Source organism: Pantherophis guttatus, chromosome 17 (genome assembly GCF_059756535.1).
Source record: "Pantherophis guttatus breed Tessera chromosome 17, ASM5975653v1, whole genome shotgun sequence".
Classification (NCBI taxonomy): domain Eukaryota; kingdom Metazoa; phylum Chordata; class Lepidosauria; order Squamata; family Colubridae; genus Pantherophis; species Pantherophis guttatus.
The window spans coordinates 2,119,965-2,136,880 of record NC_142079.1 but is presented as its reverse complement, the minus strand read 5'-3'; the positions used below and the strand labels follow the sequence as shown (position 1 = coordinate 2,136,880).

Here is a 16,916-nt window from a genome sequence, read left to right as displayed (position 1 = left end):
CATTATAAGCCGCCCTGAATCTTGGAGAAGGGCGGCATATAAATCAAATTTTAAAAAAAAAGAAAAGAAAGAGAAAGAAGGAAGGAAGGAAGGAAGGAAAGAAAGAAAAGAAAGAGAAGCTGACTTTGTATAAATATAGAAAAGTATGAAGGCTATTGCGTAACGCATTGTAAGCCACCCTGAATCTTGGAGAAGGGCAGCATATAAATCAAATTTAAAAAAAAAAGAAAAGAAAGAAAGAAGGAAGAAAGAAAGAAGGAAGGAAGGAAAGAAAGAAAGAAAGAAAGAAAGAAAGAAAGAAAGAAAGAAAGAAAGAAAGAAAGAAAGAAAGAAAGAGAAGCTGACTTTGTATAAATATACACAAAAGGATGAAGGCTATTGCTGAGCACATTGTAAGCCGCCCTGAGTCTCCGGAGAAGGGCGGCATATAAATCAAATTGAAAAAAAGAAAAGAAAAAAAAAAAGGCGAGCCCAGCTGCAGTTCGCGCGGCGGCCGGCAGGAGCCGCCAGAGAGCCGCCCGCCCGCCGCCGTCGGCTCTTGCTTCCCCGGGGCGCAGCTGGAGCGACCCAGCTGCGCTGGCAACGGCGGCGGCGGCGGCGGCCGCAAAGCGGGAATGCGCGCAAAGCAGGAGGAAGTGGGAGCCGCCGCCGTTGGAAGCCTCCGGGCCGAGCTGTCGAACCGGTCGCAGCAGCAGCAGCAGCAGAGGAGGAAGAGGAGGAGGAAGGCAGGAAGAGAAGGGTTGCAATTGCAGCTGCAGCTGCAGGGCGCTGCCTCCTTGCATGGAGCCCGCCGGGCAGGGGAGCCCCGACGGCCGCCCAACCCCGGCTAGGAGGGCCCGCTAGCCCGCGGGGGCGGCAGGAGGAGGAGGAGGAGGCGGAGGTGGCCGCGCTGCGAGCCCGGGCCTGCCGGCGGGCCGGGCTACCCCCAAGAGAAGCGATGCCCGGGCGTGGAGGTGAGGCTTTCCAAGCGGGCTAAGAGCTGGGGAAGGGGCTGGCGGCTGCGCCGGAGTTGGGCAGGGCGCGGGGCAGGGAAGGGAAGGGAAGGGAAGGTTTGGGGGAGGGGGGGCGTCCCCGGGTGGGAGAAGCGAGTGGAAGGGGGGGGTCTTTGCAGGACCCTAAGCCTCCCACCCACCCCCAAATTCCACCCTTTGCCCACCTCCCACCTCCCCAATTCCACCCTTTGCCCACCTCCCACCTCCCCAATTCCAGCCTTTGCCCACCTCCCACCTCCCCAATTCCACCCTTTGCCCACCCCCAATTCCACCCTTTGCCCACCCCCCCAATTCCAGCCTTTGCCCACCTCCCACCTCCCCAATTCCAGCCTTTGCCCACCTCCCACCTCCCCAATTCCACCCTTTGCCCACCCCCAATTCCACCCTTTCCCAACCTCCCACCTCCCCGATTCCACCCTTTGCAGGACCCCAAGCCTCCCACCCCCCCCCCCAATTCCAGTCATGGCAAAGAGTTAAGCCCCTTTGGAGGGGGTGCAATTTCCAGCATTTCTTCCCCCTCCCCCCCAACAGCTAGGAGGGTCTCAAGAGGGAGCGAAGACCCATTGCAAAGCTGGCACTTTGTAAACCCCCCACCCACCCAAACGGGTCTGGATTTGAGGGCCTGCCCACTTGGGGCCGGGGAAGGGCGGGGGTGCCAATATGATATCCTTTCCCCCTCGGAGGAGGGGTCGTTTGGCACCCCTGCTCTGACTGACCCCCCCCTTTTCTGCAGCTGGAATGGAGCAAGAGCCCCCCTCGGGGCTGCTGAGGTTGTACCTGGTGTTTGATTTGGGGAGGGGGCGGGTGGTTCAGCCTCCTTGGAATGAGGGGGATTCTTGAGGCTTTCTCCCCCTCTCACCGACCCCTCCTCAGCTGAGCAATGATGCCCCCTTGCCAGGAAAAGCCAACCTAGCTTGTGAATGCTTGTTCAACGTGGCTAAGCGAATCCTAGCCAGATGTGGGTTTGAGATGAGGCTGTTGTTTTTATAGACTTGCCTTGCTGGGCGCATTGGACCTTAACAAGGGGAGGTCTGTCCAGATGATCTCTTGTCCCCCCCCCCTTTCCAAGCTCCTGCAGCTTTTTCTTGCCAGGGGTGACCAAAACCAACCAAAAATTAGAATAAGATTTTCTCTCTCTCTCTCTCCTCTCTGTCTCTCCCTCCCTCCCTTTGTCTCTCCCTCTCTCTCTTTCTCTCTCCCTCCCTTTCCCTCTTTCTCTTTCTCTCTTCCTCCCTCCCTCTCTTTCTCTCTTCCTCCCTCCCTCTCTCTTTCTCTCTTTTTCTCTCTCCCTCCCTCCCTTCCTTTCCCCCTCTCCCTTTCTCTCTTTTTCTCTCTCCCTCCCTCCCTTTCCCCCTCTCTTTGTCTCTTCCTCCCTCCCTTTTTCCTTCTCTCTTTTTCTCTCTCTCTCCCTCCCTTCCTTTCTCCCTCTCTCTTTCTTCCTCCGTCTCTCCCTCTCTCTCTTTCTCTCTTCTTCCCTGCCTCCCTCCCTCTCTCTCTCTCTTTCCTTCCTTCCCTCTCTCTCTTTCTCTCTTCCTCCCTCCCTCTCTCCCTCCCTCCCTCTCTCTCTCCCTCCCTCCCTCTCTCTCTTTCTTTTCCTGGGAAGGAATCAAGGTTGGTTTGCACAGACCGACAAGCACATCCTGTGGGAGTTGCTGAGATCTTGGCTTAGTGAGTTTAGCTGAAGGCAGCCGGTGCTTTTAAGTCGGCGTGGCTCAGCACATGGGCTGGAGAAATCTCATTAGTCACGGTTTAATCATCCGTTCTCACAACCCGCACTTCTGACTCGGAACCAAATCGACCGGTTCTGGACTTGACATGATTGTGTTACCCAAGTGCTTTATTCCTTTTGTTGTTCTTTGTTGTTCTTGAGGAATATAGCTGAGGGGTGGATGGACAGGCTCTTAAACTGCTGTTGGACTTGGGAAGAAAAATTGATTTTGGAAATGTTCTTTGCATCTCCTTGGTTGTGGAATTGTGCCTCTGATTTGTCCATTCATTTTTAACTTTGCAAACTACAGTGGTTTTCCTTCCTTCCTCCCTCTATCATCTTCCTTCCTTCCTTCCTTCCTTCCTTCCTTCCTTCCTTCCTTCCTTCCTTCCTCCCTCCCTCCCTCCCTCCCTCCCTCCCTCCTTCCCTCCCTCTCTTTATTATTTTTACAAATAAGTCAAGGCAGCAAAAATATCCACTGTACCTTCTATTTTCCCTGCAACCACAATCCTTTCTCTTGGGCTGAGAAAGAGAGACTGGCCCAAAGCCTTTGACAGCTAAGACCAGACTTGAATTCCCAGTCTAGTCCTACCTTAACCATGAATGTTGGCTGGTGACTGTGCCCATCGCCAGGAGATGGCGAGTTCTAGTGCCGCCTTAGCCATAAAAAACCATCTGGCTGACTTTGGGCCAGTCCCTCCCTCTCTCAGCCCCATCCTCCTTACAGAGTTTGTCGTTCGTTGCAGGGAAAATAGGAGGAGGAAGGAGGAGGTATATTCGCTGCCTTGAGCTATTTGTAAAAAAATAATAAAGGCAAGATACGAATAAATATATTGCAAGGTTTGGTTTCTGGAAAGAGTTGCCATTAAGACAAACCCCAAGCGCAGATACAAAATTCTAGCAAGCAATTTGTTATCGGAATCCTAACCTCCCCCAGCACTTTAATTAAAAACAAACAAACAGAGAGAGAGAGACAGAGAGAAAGACAGACAGACAGAGAAAGAGAGAAAGAAACAGAGAGCGAGACAGACACAGAGAAAGAGAGAAAGTGACACAGAGAGACAGAAAGAAAGAGACAGAGAAAGAGAGAGAGAGAAAGTGACAGACAGAGAGACAGAAAGAAAGAGAGACAGAAAGAGAGAAAGAGAGCGAGACAGAGCAAGACAGAGAGAGAGAGAGAGACAGAAAGAGAGAAAGTAACAGAGACAGAGACAGACAGAATAAGAGAGAAAGTGGCAGAGAGAAAGAGACAGAGAGAGAGAGAGACGAGAGAGAGAGACAGACAAAGAGTGACAGAGAGAAAGAGACAGAGAGAGAGAGAAAGTGGCAGAGAGAAAGAGACAGAGAGACAGAGAAAGAGAGTGACAGAGAGAAAGAGACAGAGAGAGACAGAGAGACGAAAGTGAGAGAGAGAAAAAGTGGCAGAGAGAAAGAGACAGAGACAGAGAAAGAGAGCGGCAGAGAGAAAGAGAGTGACAGAGAGAAAGAGACAGAGAGACAGAGAAAGAGAATGACAGAGAAAGAGACAGAGAGAAAGAGAAAGAGAGGGAAAGTGGCAGAGAGAAAGAAATGAGAGAGAGAGAGACAGACAGACAGACAAAGAGAGTAACAGAGACAGAGAGAGAGAGAAAGAGACAGAGAAAGAAACGAGAGAGAGAGAGAGAGAGAGAGAGACAGACAAAGAGAGTAACAGAGAGACAGAGAGAGAGAGACAGAGAAAGAGACAGAGAGAAAGAGAGAGAATGTGTGAGAGAGAGATGTAAAACATCAGAGGGGAAAGAGGAGCTGTTGCTAAAACTCAGGAAGGGAAAAACCAAATCGCACCATTAAACTTTCTTCACCCCCCACAAAAGAGCCACCCATATCCTGAAGCCTGTTTTGTTGCTTAATCATATTTAAAACCCCATCGCCGACTTTTTAATTAAAGGCCCAGCGGATGCTGGTTTTAATGAACATCGCTGTGCACAACTGCCTTGCGGATTGGGAGGGAATTTTTTTTATTTATTTAATATTTCAGATCTGGATTTTTCTCCCTTAATGGTTGCTTCAGGAGCCCTTCCGAACGGCTTCGGGTAACAGCTGTTGCTCCTTTGTTTGGGGTGGGTAGGTGGTTAATTTAATTACTTCCACCTACCTGGATTGGGGAATTAAAAATTGCATTGTCAGTTGTTCTCTCTGGCAAACAACGAAGCGAGACAGGTTGTTCGGCCGAAGCGGTCTCTACGGCTATCGTCGTCACCATGGTTTTTATTGGCTAGTTTTGGCCATGATAGTTTAAATGCTGAAATTGGTCTGCGTGTAAATTAACGGTCTTGTAATGAGGTGGTTAATAAAGCTTGATGATTAGCAATCTAATCAGTGGCTAAAACACTGAGCTTGTCGATCGAAAGGTCGGCAGTTCAGCGGTTCGAGTCCCTGGTGCCGCGTAACGGGGTGAGCTCCCGTTCCTTGTCTCAGCTTCTGCCAACCTAGCAGTTCGAAAGCAGGTAAAAAATGCAAGTAGGAAAATAGGAACCACCTTTGAGTGGGAAGGGAACAGCCCTCCGTGGCGTTGAGTCACGCCGGCCACATGACCACGGAGACGTCTTCGGACAGCGCTGGCTCTTCGGCTTTGAAACGGAGATGAGCTGCGCCCCCTAGAGTAGGGAACGACTAGCACAGATGTGCGAGGGGAACCTTTATCTTTTTAACTTTACCTTTAATCTATTTTAAGGATCCTTGGTGCTCTCTGAGCTTGGTTGTTGTTGGTTTTTTTAAAAAAAAATTCATTACTCAAGCTAGATAACATTATCAATACTAGTCAAACACAAACATAGATAATCAAATGTTTTCATCAATTATTATTCATCTATTTTTAGTTTTGGGCCACGCCGATAATGTCACCAAGGAAGTGTTTTTAATTTGGGGTGGTCTGTATAATAATCTCTTCCAAGCGTTTGGACACTTTCTCCAGTTTTGTGAGACTCGGAACAAATATTTCTCCCGTTCCTTCCCTTTTATTTTGATTTTATTGGCGCACGGCTCTTGACTGTCCAGGAGTCCAGCCAACTCAACAGACTTCAGCCATCGCCCGTTTCCTTTCTCTGCTCCTTTCATCCATCCGTGAGTTTACTCATTGTGAGGAGTGGGATCCTCCCAGCCGGAAAGGTTGCTGTTTTAAGACTTGCCAACTTTAATTAGTTTAAAAGGTGTCCTTCCAGGCACCTCATAAAAATGACGAATGCCTTTTTGTAATCTCAAAGGGGAAAAAAAAAAAGAAATGATGATGAAACATTTCTTGGAAGAGGTCTCTCGGTTTGGGGAAAGAGGTGTGCCTCTTTTAGGATGATTCAGGTATTCCTCGACTTCCAACGGTCGGTTTAGTGACCGTTCGAAGTTACAACGCCGTTGAAAAAAAGGGACTTTATCTGGTTTTTTTTCAGATTTTTTTTTTGCTGCATTCCCATGGATTAAATGGATTAAAATTCAGAGAGGCTTGGCCACATTTATGATGGTTGCAAATGTCCCTTCATCCCCGATCGCGGCCTTCTCTCTGGCAAAGTCCACAGGGAAACTAGATTCACTTAGTAACAGGGCAGCTAATTTAACAACTTAGCTTTAGCTTTTAACAACTTAATTTAAGATGATTCACTTAACAACTGAACGGTGGTAAACTAGGAAAAAACCCACTAGACAGTCAGCTACCAGCCCCTCCAGCAGCCGATTCAGAGGAGGAGGAGTGGGAGTCAGACTCAGCATCAGGGCAACCTGGGAGCTCGGAGGGGGAAGAGGGAATGGAGCTGGCAGAGAGAGAGAGACAGAGGCAGAGCCTGGGCTGTCCGTCAGCCCTCAGATGGAGAGTCAACAGCCCCCAGGTCTGGAGGTGGCTGATGAGGAAGAGGAGGAACAGCTGGGTCCAGTGCCTTACGCACAGATGCACAGAAGGAGAGGAGAGGAGAGCAGTGGAAATCTATGGGCTGGTCCTTGGGACGGAAGACACACTGCTGCTAGCGAAGCTCTGGGGATAAAAGGCAGAGGACGGAGATGAATAGATGTGACAGACATTTATTCATCTCCCTGCTGGCCGGACATGTTAGCCTGCGGTGAGAGAGAAACTTTTTGCCGGGGCTGCCGGCGCTCCTAATAAAGGAATCATTGAAGGTTTGTCGTGTATGGGGAGCTGGGTCAGAACAGACAGATTTCTCACTTAGCAACAGAACTGTTGGGCTACAATTGCGGTCATAAGTCGAGCCCTGACCCGTATAACTGTCGCAGCATCCCCCACCAACACACGGCCCACCCTCCAGGTTTTTTCTCCAGGTGACATCATTTTGGGACGGCATTCCAGGTTCTGCTTTTCTCAGCCTGTTTCTCGGCGGTGCTGGCTGAGTCCGTGCAGCTCCCAGCCCAAACTCTGGCTGTCATTTGGGGGAGCAGCTGCTCGGTGGGCGTTCAGCCTCGGTTCCTAATTTTAGGCTGAAGGGAGGAGGGGAGCCGTCGGCGGAGCAAACGGCTAGGTGAAGTGCAGGTACGGTAGTCCCCGGCTTACGGCCACAATTCGTCGCCAGATTTCTCTTGGCTGAGACATTGTGTCAGGTGAGTTTTGCTCCATTTCGCGACCTTCCTCGCCACGGTTGTTAAGTGAATTCCTGCAGTTGATGAGTTAAGTAACCCGGTTGTTAAGTGAAGCTGGCTTCCCCGTGGAAGGGTCGCCAAAGGGGAAGTCACATGACCCCTGCCTCAGGAATTCTGGGAGTTTGAAGTCCACAGTTGTGAAGTTACCCATAGGTTACTCCTGGTTTAGTTACAGGGTAGTCCTCGACGTACGTCCGCAAACGGAGCTCAGGATGGATGTTGCGAAAGTGAGACCTTTGTTAAAGGATACTGCAAAATCTCCATTCCCTCCCCACTCCTGGGGGGAAGGATACTACAGAATTTCCCGCTACCAGTTCTCCAGAACTGGTCAGAACCAGTGGTGAAATTCAAAATTTTTTACTACCGGTTCTCTCTCTGCTTGGTGGGCGTGGCATGGCTTGGGTGGCTGTGCTTGGTGGGCGTGGCAGGGGAAGGATACTGCAAAATCCCCATTCCCTCCCCACTCCTGGGGGAAGGATATTGCAAAATCCCCATTCCCACCCCACTCGGGGGGGGGGGCAGCCAGAGGTGGTATTTGCCGGTTCTCCGAACTACTCAAAATTTTCTGCTACCGGTTAATACCGGTTCTGAAACCCACCTCTGCTTGTAACTTTGAAGAGTCACTAAATGAATCATCGTAAGTCAAGGACTACCTTACATTCTCTTTCACCTGTTGTGATTTTGGTTTTTTTTATTTTATTTTCCCCCAATCTCTTATCGCTCCATATACCTGCTGTTTCCTATTGTTTACTCTTAAGTTCCCAGTAATTATTTTGTGCGAGAAAACAATGCAGCAAAACTCTTGTATTAAAAAAAAAGAAGAAAGGAAACGAAAGGAAACGAAAAACAGGCTGGCTCTGGAGGTGGCCTATGAGTAGGGACGATTTTTATTTTGTCCCTGTTACCGGGCAGGTTTTACACCCTGGGATTATACACTCTCCCCCCTCCTCCCCTTAATTGTGGCGTCGTTATAATCTCCACATGCCAACCTGAATTTACGTAACTCCAAAGGTGAAGGGGCTTGAGGTCATGTCACCGTGACTCTGCTCGGATGTTGGCAGAGGTTTCGGGGCTGGAGGTGTTTGTGGGCCGCTCTCCTGTTCAGCTAATTTTGTGGGATTCTGTCCTGTGTGGGAATCCAGCCAAGGGGTCCTTTGGCCACCTGGGTTGCAAAGAGCAGGACGTTGTCTGCAACCCACTTTCCGTGTTCATGTCTTTATGGATGTTGATGATGTTCCTTAGTTGGGTCATGAAATGTCCAGAAGAAAACAACCAAGCTCAGAAAGCACCAAGGACCCCACACTCCTTCCCTTCCCTTCCCTTCCCTTCCCTTCTTCCTTCTTTCCTTCTTCCTTCTTCCTCCTTCCTCCCACCCCTCTCCTCTTCTCTCCTCTCCTTTCCTTTCCTTTCCTTTATCCTTCTTTCCTTCTTCCTTCTTCCTCCCACCCCTCTCCTCTTCTCTCCTCTCCTCTCCTTTCCTTTATCCTTCTTTCCTTCTTCCTTCTTCCTCCCACCCCTCTCCTCTTCTCTCCTCTCCTCTCCTTTCCTTTCCTTTATCCTTCCCTTTCCCTTTCCCTTTCCCTTTCCCTTCCCTTTCCTTCTCTTTCCTTCCCTTTCCCTTCCCTTCTTCCTTCCTTCTTTCCTTCTTCCTTCTTCCTCCCACTCCTCTCCTCTCTTCTCCTCTCCTCTCCTCTCCCTTTCCCTTTCCCTTTCCCTTCCCTTCTTCCTTCCTTCTTTCCTCTTTCCTCCCACTCCTCTCCTCTCCTCTCCTCTCATTTATCCTTTCCTTTTCCTTTCCTTTCCTTTCGCTTCCTCCTTCCTCCCACTCCTCCCCTCCTCCCAAACCCCACCCCCTTCTAACACTGATAATGCTACCTAGTTGGGTCACGGAAACATCTGCAAGAAAACCTCCTAAATTCAGAGAGCACCAAGAACCCCACATTTCCAATCCTGAGCTACCAATGATTTGCTTTCTGGAGGCACGCATAAACTGCCCCCCCCCACACCTCCGTTGCCCCTTTCCAGTTTTGAGGATGGAAAAAGCTGTGTAAATAACCTCGCCCTGTTCTAACAGTGGATGGCTGCAAAAAAAAATAGGCATTATTTTCAGAACCCTCCGGGGGGCGGGGGGACAGAGGTCTTAGGGGTGGATTCCTCCCAGCAGAGAGCCAAGGATCCAGTCCGGGGCTTGAGGCACGCACGCTGCTGGCTTTGGGGAGGCATATGTTTGGACAGCTGTGCTTAGAAAGGGCCGTGACGTCAAGAGAAAAAAAGAACAGACCCCCCCCCACACACACACACCCAGCCCCTCGGCATGTCCTGTAGTCGACATTGGAAGCAGTCCAAAAGTCGGCCTGCAAATATTTTGGGTGTGTGTGTAGAAAATTTGGGAATGGAGGCCTTTGAACTCTGGTGCTGGAGAAGACTCCTGCGAGTCCCTTGGACTGCAAGGTGATCCAACCGATCAGTCCTGGAGGAGATCAACCCTGACTGCTCTTTAGAGGGCCAGATCCTGAAGAGGAAACTCAAATCCTTTGGCCACCTGATGAGAAGGAAGGACTCCCTGGAGAAGAGCCGAATGCTGGGAACAATGGAGGGCAAAAGGAGAAGAAGGGGACGATGGCAGAGAAGGAGGTGGCTGGATGGAGTCACTGAAGCAGTCAGCGTGAACTTCAATGGACTCCAGAGGATGGTAGAGGACAGGAAGGCCTGGAGGAACGTTGTCCATGGAGTCGCGATGGGTCGGACACGACTTCGCAACTAACAACAACAACAACAAAGAAGATTCGTATCCCCATTGCTGATTTTTTTTTTCCACCTCTGTTTCATAGGCGAAAATTCTGAGATTTTTTAGCAGCTCAATTGTGATGCTGGGGGAACCTTAAAAAGATCGAACCAAATTCTGGTGGCGGTGATTTTTTATTTATTTTTTTAATATGAACCTTACTGGCTTTTAAAACAACACAAGCCCGTTTGCAAAGAGAGGAGAGTCGAGTATCGGGGAGACCTTTTGCTGTTTCTCCTGCGCCCCCTCCACCCCTCCCCCTCCCCAAATCGGTCGTGCAGCCATGTTGCTTTCCAAACAGGTGAGTCATCTTTGGAAAATCTGCCGGTGACTCAGAGGCTCGTCAGAGGCTTCACAGCGAGACTCTCAAGCACACAAGACATTTTCTGGCGCTACTGTATGGCCTTGGCGGGCGGGTCGAGCCTGCAAGGCCGTGAAAGAAGATGCCAATATATATATACAGTGTGTGTATATATATATATACACACAGTATATTTTTCTCCCTCCTGGTGTCCATCAGTCATCTCCGAATTCTGCTGTGAGTCAGCAATCTCTATTCTCTAGATCAGGGGTCTCCAACCTTGGCAACTTTAAGACTTGGGGACTTCAACTCCCAGAATTCCTCAGCCAGCAAAGCTCTATCTATCTATCTATCTATCTATCTATCTATCTATCTATCTATCTATCTATCTATCTATCTATCTAATGTATCTATCTATCTATCTATCTATCTATCTATCTATCTATCTATCTATCTATCTAATCTATCTATCTATCTATCTATCTATCTATCTATCTATCTAATCTATCTATCTATCTATCATCTATCTATCTATATCTATCTATCTATCTATCTAATCTATCTATCTAATCAATCCTCTCTATCTAATCAATCCTATCTTTCTATTTATGTATCTATCTAATCTATCTAATCAATTCTATCCTATCTATCTATCTATCTATCTATCTATCTATCTATCTATCTATCTATCTTATCTTTTATCTATATCATAAATCCTATCTATTATCTATCTATCATCAATCCTATTATCTATCATCAATCCTATCATATCTATCTATCTATCTATCTATCTCATCAATCCTATCTATCATTATATCATCGTATCTAATCAACTCTATCTATCATCAATCCTATCTATCTATCTATCTATCTATGTATCTATCATCTATCATCTATCTATCATCTATCTATCATCTATCCTATCATTATGTATCTATCATTCATTATGTATCTATATCTATCATCGTATCTAATCAACTCTATCATTAGCTCTCTATCTCTGTCTGTATATCTATGTATATCTATGTATCCATATCTCTATATCTATATAAAACGTGTCCTTATTTTAGAAAGAACTGACACACTGTTTGTCGTGTGGGTGAGTTACTTCTACTGCTACTTTTTTGTTTAATCCCTTTTCCATCCTTCCTTTGTATAAATAGGCACCACTTAGCCCCCAGCATAGCTGAAACGGAGATGAAAGATTTTTCAGTCTTTTTTTTCTCTCTGCCGGTTGAAGCTCAGGCTGTTCGGCTGCTTGTCGATATTCTCTATAACAGTAATAATAAATATTTCTCCTCCTCCTCTTCCTCTCCCTCCTCTTCCTCTTTCTCTTTCTCTTCCTCTTCCTCCTCCTCCTCTTCTTCCTCCTCCATCTCTTCCTCCTTCTCCTCCTCCTCCTCTTCCTCTTCCTCCTGCTCCTTCTCCTCTTCCTCCTCCTCTTCCTCCTCCTCCTCCTTTTTCTCCTCCTCTTCCTCCTCCTCCTCCTCCTGCTCCTTCTCCTCTTCCTCCTCCTCTTCCTCCTCCTCCTTTTTCTCCTCCTCTTCCTCCTCCTCCTCCTCCTGCTCCTTCTCCTCTTCCTCCTCTTCCTCCTCCTCCTCCTTTTTCTCCTCTTCCTCCTCCTCTTCCTCTCCCTCCTCTTCCTCTTTCTCTTTCTCTTCCTCTTCCTCCTCCGCTTCTTCTTCCTCCTCCTCCTCCTCTTCTTCCTCCTCCATCTCTTCCTCCTTCTCCTCCTCCTCCTCCTGCTCCTTCTCCTCTTCCTCCTCCTCTTCCTCCTCCTCCTCCTTTTTCTCCTCTTCCTCCTCTCTCTTAACTGGGGAAAGGAGGGAAACGTCTTTACGAATGTTCAGAAACTGGGAATAAATTTCAACAGTTCTTATACAGATCGTTCTCGACTTACGGACACAATTGAGACCAACATTTCTGTTGCTAAGCGAGAGAGTTCTTAAGTGAGCTCTGCCCTATTTTGTTAAGTGGATCACTGCCGGCGTTAAATGAGGAACACGGTTGTTAAGTGAATCTGGCTTCCCCATTCGATTTGCTGGTCAAAAGGTCGCAAGAGCGGATCACGTGACCCCGGGACAATGCAACCGTCATAAATACGAGTCAATTGGCAAGCGTCCAAATGTAAATCACGTGACCCTGAGGATGCTGCGATGGTCGTAAGTGTGAGGAACGGTCCTAAGTCATTTTTTTCCCAGTGCCGTTGCAACTTCGAACAGCCACTAAACAAATTGTTGTAAGTTGAGAACTACTTCTAATCTTTATCTCTTTTCCTGAGATGTTCAGGACAAAGCGCCTGCAAATTGGCTGGATTACCCACTCTCGAGTGAGATCGATGGGATTTGTAGTCCGCCACTTGGAGACTTTGCCACGCATGGATCCAACCCGTTTGAAAAAAACGGGCCCTTTTGTTCGAGAATATTCTGGTTTTTTTTTTCTCTTTGTTTCTACGGTTTAGGTTCTGTAGGAGCTGCTGTATTTTTGGTTCGGCTTCTTTTCTTTTCTTTTTTTTTTTCTTTTCAATGTATTTTTAAATGCAGCTTTTTGGTACTGTGCTGTCCCCGTGCAGTGCTACAGAGAAGCGGTTCTTAAAAATAGCATAGTCTCTGTAGTGAGTAAGGCACGCTTGTATTTAAGAGTCAGCTTTGTTTCCAGTTACCCAAGCACTGTGTTTTCTGCTGTGGGGCTGAATAACCCTTTTAAGCTGGTCCTCATCGTCATTTCCAAGCCCCAGTTGCAAAATTGTGGGGTGCTCTTGAGCTAAATTTCCAGGCTGGGCATGAAAGGGAAGACCTGATTTGCTTTTTTTAAAAAAAAAACCTGAAATGGCCTCCGGTTGTTGTATGTTGTTGTTTTTTCCAATCTTCCCTGTAGCCCTGATGGGGTTTGGAAGAAATCTGCATATCTCCCAGGTTTATTTTACGAAGAAAATTGTGTTTACTCCAACCGAAGAAAAGTGTGACTCTCATTCTAAATCGTCCGGGACCCAATCGTGCACGGAATAAGAAATTTCGCTTTTTGTAGGTGGGACGTTCGGACGAGAATCAATTTTGAAAAAAGGGGATTATTTCCCTTTGGTGCAGCTACGATTCTCTCTTGGCCCTGCTGCGCCTTTTCATTTCAGCCTGTGGTTGAAATGATCTCGGGAAATGGTCTCGGGAAATGGTCTCGGGAAGGGGAAACGCAGCTGAGAAGAGGAACAGCATATTCTTGGGGCGGTGACAGGCCTGTTAAAATAACCAAAGTTTAAGGCGCTTTGAATGTTCCACTTTAGATAAGGGAGATCTGTGTGTGTTTGCAGAAGCTCACAACGTGACACTGAAGAGCTGTTGTGTTTTATTCACAGGGAAGGGAAGGGAAGGGAAGGGAAGGGAAGGATGGAAAGATGGATATAGGATGGTAGAGAGATGGACAGATGTATGATGGATGGATGGAAGGATGGATGGATGGATGGAATAATGGATGGATGGAATAATGGATGGGTGGGTGGATGGATGGATGGAATAATGGATGGATGGATGGATGGATGGAATAATGGATGGATGGATGGATGAAATGATGGATGGATGGATGGAATAATGGATGGATGGAATAATGGATGGGTGGGTGGATGGATGGATGGAATAATGGATGGATGGATGGATGGATGGATGGATGGATGGATGGATGGAATAATGGATGGATGGATGGAATAATGGATGGTTGAATGGAATAATGGATGGATGGAATAATGGATGGATGGATGGATGGATCCTTCCCCTGGAGTGGGGAGGGAATGGAGATTTTACAGTATCCTTCCCCTGGAGTGAGGTGGGTATGCTTTCCTTGCCACGCCCACCAAGCCACGCCCACAGAACCAGTAGTCAAAAATTTTGAAACCCACCACTGCTTACGTCCAGTTGGTGTTGAGGAAGGAGATTTTTCAGGCTAGCTGTGAATAAATCCCAGCATCGTCTTGGATTAAAAGAACGAAAATCATCTTCCTCGCAGACTCTTTCCGATGGCAAACTGTTCTCTGTTAGTCAATTGTCACATTTATAATGTGCACACTCCTGAGCAAATCCAGCTCGGAGTATAAATCACGAGCAGCCTTGATAAAATCGATACAGCACCACAATTGCAGCCTGTAATAAAACTTCCCGATCTATTATAACCTTATTTGTTCTGGAGTCCAAAGCCAGAAGATGGTATCTCAGAGGTACAACTTCCAAAGAATGGAAGAGAATAATCTCTTTTGGGGAGAAATATTAGCGATAATATAAGAAGAAAAGGAGGGAGTGGGGGAGGGAAGAAGGAGAGAAAGGTTTAGTCAAGTGTACGTTATGGTCATTGCACATGGTACAATGAAATTAAATAAAAATAAATTAATTAAATTAAATTAAAAAATAAATAATATTTATTAAATATTTTTTAAATTAATGAATCATGATATTATTAATTATAATAATTAAATGAGGGAAGGAAGGAGGAGGGAGGGAGGGAAGCAGTGGTGAAATCCAATATTTTTTACTACCGGTTCTGTGGGCGTGGCTTGGTGGGCGTGGTGTGGCATGGTGGGCGTGGCAGGGGAAGGATACTGCAAAATCCCCATTCCCTCCCCACTCCTGGGGGAAGGATATTGCAAAATCTCCATTCCCACCCCACTTTGGGGCCAGCCAGAGATGGTATTTGCCGGTTCTCCAAACTACTCAAAATTTCCGCTACCGGTTCTCCAGAACCTGTCAGAACCTGCTGGATTTCACCCCTAGAGGGAAAGAAGGAAGGAGAGGGAAGAAAGGAAGGAAATGGCAGGCAGGCAGGCAGGCAGGAAGAAAGAAAAGGGAGAGAAGGAAGGAAGAAAAGGGGAGGCACACAGGAAGGAAGGAAGGAAATGGCAGGCAGAAAGGAAGGAAGAGAAGGGAAGAAAGGAAGGAAGAAGGAAGGAAGAAAAGGGGACGGATGGGGAAGAAAGGAAGGAAGAAAAGGGGAGGGAGACAGGAAGGAAGGAAGGAAATGGCAGGCAGGAAGGAAGGAAGAGAAGGGAGGGATGGGGAAGGAAGAAGGAAGGAAGAAAAGGGGAGGAAGACAGGAAGGAAGGAAGAAAAGGAGAAGACAGGAAGGAAGGAAGGAAGGAAATGGCAGGCAGGAGGGAAGGAAGAGAAGGGAGGGATGGGGAAGGAAGAAGGAAGGAAGAAAAGGGGAGGAAGACAGGAAGGAAGGAAGAAAAGGGGAAGACAGGAAGGAAGGAAGGAAGGAAATGGCAGGCAGGAGGGAAGAAAGAAAGGGAGGGAAGGAAGGAAGAAAAGGGAGGGAAGGAAGAAGGAAGGAAGGAAGAAAAGGGGAGGCAGACAGGAAGGAAGGAAGGAAGGAAGGAAGGAAGGAAGGAAGGAAGGAAGGAAGGAAGCTCTAGAATGGCCCATAATTGATTCCTTGGGCAATGTTTTTCTCTCGTGACATTCTTGAACTATTCAGGGATAACCTACGGTCATTCATACCAGATTAGAGCCTTTTAAAATAGGTCTGAATTCAGAAGTCATCCATAGCTAATGCTCTTTAATGCCGCTGCCCCTCTTTAAACATTAAAATCAAATCCATATTCCAATCAGCTGCCGGCTTCCTCCCTTCCCACAATGTGGTGTCCCTGCAGGGCATGGCAGAGAAACTAAAATAACCTCTTGACCAAGGTCAGATTCCGTCATCTGGCATTGTCTATCACGGATTGCCCCGTGCGGTTTCAACCGGACCCCTCCACAGTAGTTGAAAAATTCCGATAAGAAATTGTAGAAAACGCTTGGAGGTCTCTGAGCTTGGGGGGTTTTCTTGGAGACGTTTCATTTACCCAACTAGGTAACATCATCAGTGCTAGAAGGGAGAGGAGGAGGAGGAAGAGGAAGGTCTGTGGGTCCTTGGTTCTCTCTGAAATTGGTTCAGACGTTTCATTACCCAACTAGGTAACCTCATCAGTGTGTAAGGAAGTGTGGGCTTTTCTTCCCGTTGATATACAGCAGCTACAATGTTGGTGGGATGTGGTTTTTTTTCTTGGGTACAGTATTACTGCCCGATTGTTTGTCTGGTGCTAATCCCTGCTTATCTGTGGGCTTTGGTGGTGGAAAGGATGTGTACTGATCTTGTGATTTCCTTCGCTTTTTATTTGAACGGATCCTCAAATGCAGTTTATCTCCGCGCGTGACCCGATGGACAAGAGGGGCTGATCTGTCCGCAGGCTAATTTCCCAGTAAGAAATTCTCCTGGCGCATTTTAAACCCTTACAAACCGGCTACAGAAAAAAAAAAAAAGGAGTCTATTTTCTATTTAGCTCAAGCTTTAGGGAAGGATCTTATTTCTTTAAGCCTGTTTTCGTGGCATTCTGGCTGGCAGCAATTAGTTAAATTCCTGTTTAAAATAAGATGAAACCAAGGGATACATGGCTGGGGATTGGGAAGATAACACAACGAGAACATAAAAAAGTCACTTTTTTTTGTGCGTTTATACTCCCTACCCCCCAAGAAACAGGAGGCTGAACATGTTGGGGAA

The 16,916-nt window shown here is 47.4% G+C and overlaps 1 protein-coding gene across 5 annotated transcripts in view; it reads left to right on the top strand.

The window, feature by feature from the left end:
• Window positions 1-558: 558 nt before the first annotated feature.
• Window positions 559-16,916, top strand: part of PITPNM2 (phosphatidylinositol transfer protein membrane associated 2) — a 94,526-nt gene continuing 78,168 nt past the window's right edge. For all 5 annotated transcript variants that reach the window (XM_060691890.2, XM_060691889.2, XM_034428724.3 and 2 more), the window contains exon 1: window positions 559-953. The gene's annotated coding sequence lies outside the window, so the exon portion shown is untranslated. The remainder of the gene's footprint in view (window positions 954-16,916) is intronic.